The following is a 5,723-nucleotide window of genomic DNA, read 5'->3' as shown; positions in this document are numbered from 1 at the left end:
TTCCCTGACCAGGAATGGAACCTGGGCCGCAGCAGTGAAAGTACTACGTCCTAACCACTGGACAACCAGGGAATTCTCTAAAAACCTCCAACTGTTTTCATCACATTTGGACTGAAATTTGAACGTCTTCCTGCCCTGTGGCTCTGATAACCTGACCTGTCCTTACTCTCTGCTGGCACTAGCCCACAGCTGGCCCTGTGCTAGCCCAGAGCATCTCAGAAGTTTTTCTCCAGCAGCCTGTAGCCATCCCCAACCAGGCTCATTCCTCTAACTTTGTCTAGTTGGCTTCAGGGGCAGCGTTTGCTCCCTGCAGTTCTGCAGAGCAGTGTCCCATGCTCTCGGGGCCCAGTGAGCAGCATCTCTCCCAGAACAGGTCCCGTTCCTCTTCCCGCTCTGCTGCTGGTCACCGTCTACAAGAAGCTCCCGAGCCTCGGTGGCTCGGCCTTGGAGGCACCTCACTGGCTGCTTGCTGTTGCATCACCTTCATTAGGGCTGTTTTCGATCCTTCATTAAATTAAATTCCAGGAAGCGGTGCTAATGAAGGCCCTAACGAGTCACAGGAGAAGCTTCCAGCCCCAGCCTTTGGACGGCACTGACAGGGAAGGCAAGGCAACAAGGTGAGCAGAGGAGTGGCTCCTGAGGATAAGGCTGATTAACATTTCCCAGGCCCTCTTAAGGATCCTGGGTCTCCCAGGGCAGGTGACCTTTAGAGGCTGCGTAGGTGGCAGACACAGGGGCAAATTGGACAAGAGCTCTTCAAGGATATGGAAGGGGTCTTAACTCAGTCCTGGACCCAGAGCCTTGAGGGCTCCCTGGATCCCCGGACAGTTCTCCCCCAGTCATATCAGCAGCACCCTGTGAGTGCCAAGATAAGTCGGATTTTCAGGGCCAGTCATGAGTCACCGGCTTGGAGATGCTGGGGTCTGCTGCAGGCTGATATACAGTCCTGCATCTCTTAGGCACTTGGGAACTCCCTGCTTGCTCTTCACCTCACTGATGCCTCGTGGGTGCCTTCTCTCACACCACAGACCCTCTTGCTCTGGCCAGGCTGGCCTTTCGGTTCCAGGAACACTCAAGCCCTTCCCGCCCTGCCCCAGTGTCTTTGCTGTCGCTTCTGCCTATCACCCTCTTTTAGCTTGTCACATGCTTGGTCCCTTCTCATCATTCAGAGTTCCCCTCCTTGGGAACAAGGCGCTGTTCCTCATACATACACTTCTCAGTGGCTCTCGTGTCCCCTGCTGAGTTCCTCCGAAACCCTGGAGTTCATTTCCCTGTTAACATGTTTGGCGTGTGATCCTGAAGGGCAGCCTTCCAGCTGCCTCCCTCACCCTCAGGTTCTCAGCACACAGTCGTTGAATGAATGACTCCTCCTCTGAGAGCCTCCTGCCCCTGGATCAGGTGGAATCCCCTAGCCTATTAAGCAACTTTTTGGCATGGAATGCTGGGGGCCTGAGTTCTCCAGGCGCCGAAGCCAGTTGAAGGAGGGGGACCCTGGACCCCAAGACCTGCCAGGCTTGGGATTGTTTCTCTGGGGGGAGGGAAGAGAAGCCTGGGAATGGAGGTTTGGAAGAAAGGGGCAGAGAGGATGAGGTAGCTGACTCCAATCTCAGAAGTGCTGCTGGGCTCAGAAGCAGGAAAGAGGAAGTGCCGGGGGTGTACCAGGAGGTGGAGCCTGGCTAAGGGTTGCAGGGAAGGAACCAGCCCAGGCCACTGAGATCTACAGGCAGAAGTCGCTGAGACTCTTTATCTGTAAAGCTGCGATTTAATGGTACAGACTCTTGCTGGCGACTCTCTGCCATCTGTGAGCCATGGAGGTGGGGTAGCCAGAATCCTGGACTTGGCATCCCTGTGGGGTTCTGCCTGTTCCTGGACTCTGGGCTGGGGGCAGACACGCCTACCACGAAACTGCCTTTGGGGAAGTGCTGGCAGCTTCCCCTTCCTAGAGCCCGTGGGCTGGTGTTTCACAGCCCACTAAGAGGGTCTCCATTCCTCACCCTGTTCAGCCTGGTACATGACAGGAACTCAGGACAGAAGAGCTGCTCTGTGGCCTGTGGCGACCCCAGGGCTGTCCTAGCTCTCCAGGGGAGCCAGTAGCTGGCCCTTCATTCCAGCTGGGGCGCTGTCCTCATCTCTGCTGAATGTCATTTCACTGTCCCTTACAGTCTTAAGGGACTTAAGGGGGTGTTGGAGCAACGTGCAGCGCAGAGAGACAAGTAATGGCTCCTCTGGTGCCTAGGAGGCCCTGGCTGGGCAACCATCCTCTGTCCCCAGAACAGTGTCTCATGAAAGGATAAAAGAACTCCTGGGTTCCCAAGTGTGAAGGAAGCAGCATGCCTGTATGTCCCTCACTGGATGACCATGGATGGGTCCCGACCCCTTCTGGGTCTCAGTGACCTCAGCTGCAAAGCCAGATGTTTCTCTAGCTCTGGCCCTCAATTTTCTCCCTACCTCTTCCTGAACCCACCTTCACAGTCCTTGTTCCCTCTTCCTTCAGTAATCTCCCTCTAACACTGCCCACACCATCTCTACCAAGAAGGCTTCCCAACTTTCCCAGGTACCTTGAATTTCTCCCCTCTCTCCACAAACAGCTATGGCATATATTTTTTTTATATAGCAACAGCAGGATTAATTGTTAACACTTCTCCCTGCTCTAGGGTGGGGGAGCCCTTAGAAAGGGTGAATTAAAGTTTATGTGATTCATTCATTTCATTTAACAAAGATTTACCTACCAGCCCCCAGGATTAAGCTGTAAGGGGTCTGGAATCAGAGATCTGAGTGATGGCAGGAGAGACTCACCACCAGGCATGGTAGGATCTGTTGGGGGAGGGGAAGCCTCAGGACAATGGGAGTCAGAGATGCCCAGTTTATAGCCAGGGAATGAAAGATCGGGAGGAGGGAAATGGAGGAAGGGATAAAGGAGGACATTCAAGAGGGTGGGGAGAGCAAGGCAAGTCATATAGCTGGAGTGCTAGGGTGTCACAGATAGAGGGAGATGATGTGGGCCTTGGTGGGGGACAGCCCCTCCAGGACCTGGCAGAAATTACTATTATAGCAAGTCACCCGTACTGAGGGTGTTCCATGTACCATGCACATTCTGAACATTTACCTACATTTTCTCCCTTAGCCCTGATCTCTGCCAGTACAATGGGTAGCTATGACTGTTAGGTCCACTCTAATGATAAAAAGACTGGAGACCCAAGGAGTTTCTGGTACTTGTCCAAAGTAATACGCAGCCAGCCAGTTTGCAGACTGCTTCTTGGAGAGTCCTTGCTGTCAGCCACCACTGTTGCACTTGTGCCCCTGCATGGTCCAAAGCAATGTGCGTGGGCTCTATCCTCAGGGTACTGGGGAGCCACAGAAGGTTTGTGTACAAGACAGTGATGTGGCTTCTTTGAGCAGGATTCCCTTGACTGCCATGTAGAAGATGTAGAGGAAGCTGGAGAGCCAGGGAGGAGGCTGGAGGCCTAGAATAAGGGACAATGGGGCCATATTTGAGTGGGAATTAAGGAGGTAAGGAAGGGAAGAAACTGACAGGATGTAGGGATGCAGAGGAAAGATCATGGCTCTGGCTGGTCACAAGGCTACAAGGTGGAAAGCCCAGGAACAGGGATTATTGGGGGTACTTGAAATGACTGGGCTTCAGAGCAGTGGTGAACATGGGGCTGGTGATTCAGGGAGAAGCTGGGCTGGAGATGGCCCTGTGGGGTTCTGAGCCCCAGAAGTGGTATGTGATGGGAGGAGCAAAGGGAGGCTTCTTTCCAGTAGCCCTGGGGCCCCCATGGAGACAGGGAGGGAGCAGCCAGGAGCACTGGATGCAGGGGTCGCTGGACTCTAGGAAGAGCACTTGAAAGGAGGGACTAACTGGTACAAATACCAGAGGAACTGGCTTGGGGCTAGGGGGCCATGCCTCCCAGTGGCCCTGTCCTGCCTGGCCTCCATTGATTGGGGTCTGTGTCTGCCCACCTCTGGTGAGCCTGGCCTCCTAGGGGTTGACAGGTTCTCCTGTTGCCTGGCAACTGCAAGAGCTGTTGGCTGTTGCTAGGAGCAGGCTGGGGAGGCCTGAGGAGGGAGGATCAGCTCTCAAGTGAGGGGCGGGGCTGTGGGGGGAAGAGGCCTGCCTTGGAGCTGGGTTTGTAGCCTTTGTGGACAGGCTGTGTTCTCGACTGTGTGCACCCATGTTTACAGTGTGTTCTGTGGATTTGAAGCATTTTGGAGGTTGAGCCTATGTATGGATGTATAGAGCATATCTCAGGGACATGTCTGTGTCCCAGGATGGGTACTGTGTGTTTTCAACAGGTTCGCTGCGTGCTTGTAGCAGGGCCTGCCTGAGCTTTGATTCTAGGCAGGAGAGAGTCCTGGGGGAACCATTTGAGGATTTACAGGCCAGTGCCTCCTCAACAGGGGAGCCATTCAAATAGGGACGCACAGACATTCCAGGGAGAGCAGACAGCTTGAGAACTGGGAGTGGAAACAAGATGTGTGTCAAGGTGGTAAGGAGGGAGTCTGTGCTGAACAGGGGACTGTGGGTGGCCAAGCATTGCTGGCCAGCTCGCTTCCTGGCTTCATGAACTTTCCTTGTCTTTGGACTGGGCCCTCCCCAGCTCAAGGCACACAGGACACCTTCCTGGGTAACCCTTGGCAGACTTTTTAACTGTCCAATAGAGGTCAGGGCTGTGGGCTTCTTATGGAGAAGAGAATCAGAAAGACTGAAATGTCCTGCTAGAAATGCTGCTGCCTGCCACCTTTGCTGGCCATGGGGTTGCAGCCACTGTCCAGTGATGACAGGCCATAAGATCATGGCCCTTATGTTTCCAGAAGTCTGGTGGCACCTTTTCCTCTTTCTTTTTCTTGGTCATGGTTGCTGGGTCCCAGGTTGGAGCCCAGAATGGCTCCCTGCTGAATGGGTCCCTCCTAGAAGACCAGAGAAAGATAACTCTTGGATGATTAGAGAAGGTACCTCCAACTGGAAAAGACGCTGATGCTGGGAGGGATTGGGGGCAGGAGGAGAAGGGGATGACAGAGGATGAGATGGCTGGATGGCATCACCGACTCGATGGACGTGAGTTTGAGTGAACTCCGGGAGGCAGGCCTGGCGTGCTGCGATTCATGGGTCGCAAAGAGTCGGACACGACTGAGCGACTGAACTGAACTGAACCGCCAACTGAGGGAGACAGCCTAGGCAAAGGCATTGAGGTGGCAATAGAATTTTTTTCTTTTTTAACTTCAAAAGAGAGAGAGAAGGGGGTCAAAACCGCTTCAAGACGAAGAAAGAAGCAGTCCGGAGAGCCTCCGGGGCTCTGTGGATCCCGGGACAATTTTATTGGATTCATTAACTTTAAGACACGCCTTCTCTGCTCCGCTCGCCCAACTCAGAGGACTGGTTCCTGCCCGGCCCCTGAGCTGCACCGGATCCCGGTCCTCAGGCTACAAGATCTGCCCGCCCCCGCCGTCGAGCAACGGGCCTCCAGGCGCTCCGCACCCAATCGGAGCCCGGCCCCGCCTGCAGCCCTCCCTCCGCCCGGTCCTTCTGGGCTAGGCTCAACCCCTGCAGCTCTCTCTCTGCGTGGCCCCGCCTCCAGCCCGGGCCGAGCTTGGGCTGAGCCTAACTTCGCCTTCGTTCCACCCTCGAGCCAATCAGCGGTCCCAGATCTCCTATGGCCCCGCCTCCGGCCCAGCCCCGGCCCAGTCCCAGGCCTGACTCGCTCCGGCCCCACCCCCGGCCC

At 55.0% G+C, this 5,723-nt stretch overlaps 1 non-coding gene across 1 annotated transcript; it reads right to left on the bottom strand.

The window, feature by feature from the left end:
• TRNAE-UUC lies at positions 1–72 on the bottom strand. Its single transcript has one exon. It is a non-coding gene; the product is annotated as a tRNA-Glu (tRNA).

This window comes from Capra hircus, chromosome 22, assembly GCF_001704415.2.
Source record: "Capra hircus breed San Clemente chromosome 22, ASM170441v1, whole genome shotgun sequence".
In the NCBI taxonomy this organism is placed as follows: domain Eukaryota; kingdom Metazoa; phylum Chordata; class Mammalia; order Artiodactyla; family Bovidae; genus Capra; species Capra hircus.
The sequence above is the reverse complement of the archived record's forward strand: the minus strand, read 5'-3'. Positions and strand labels throughout refer to the sequence as shown.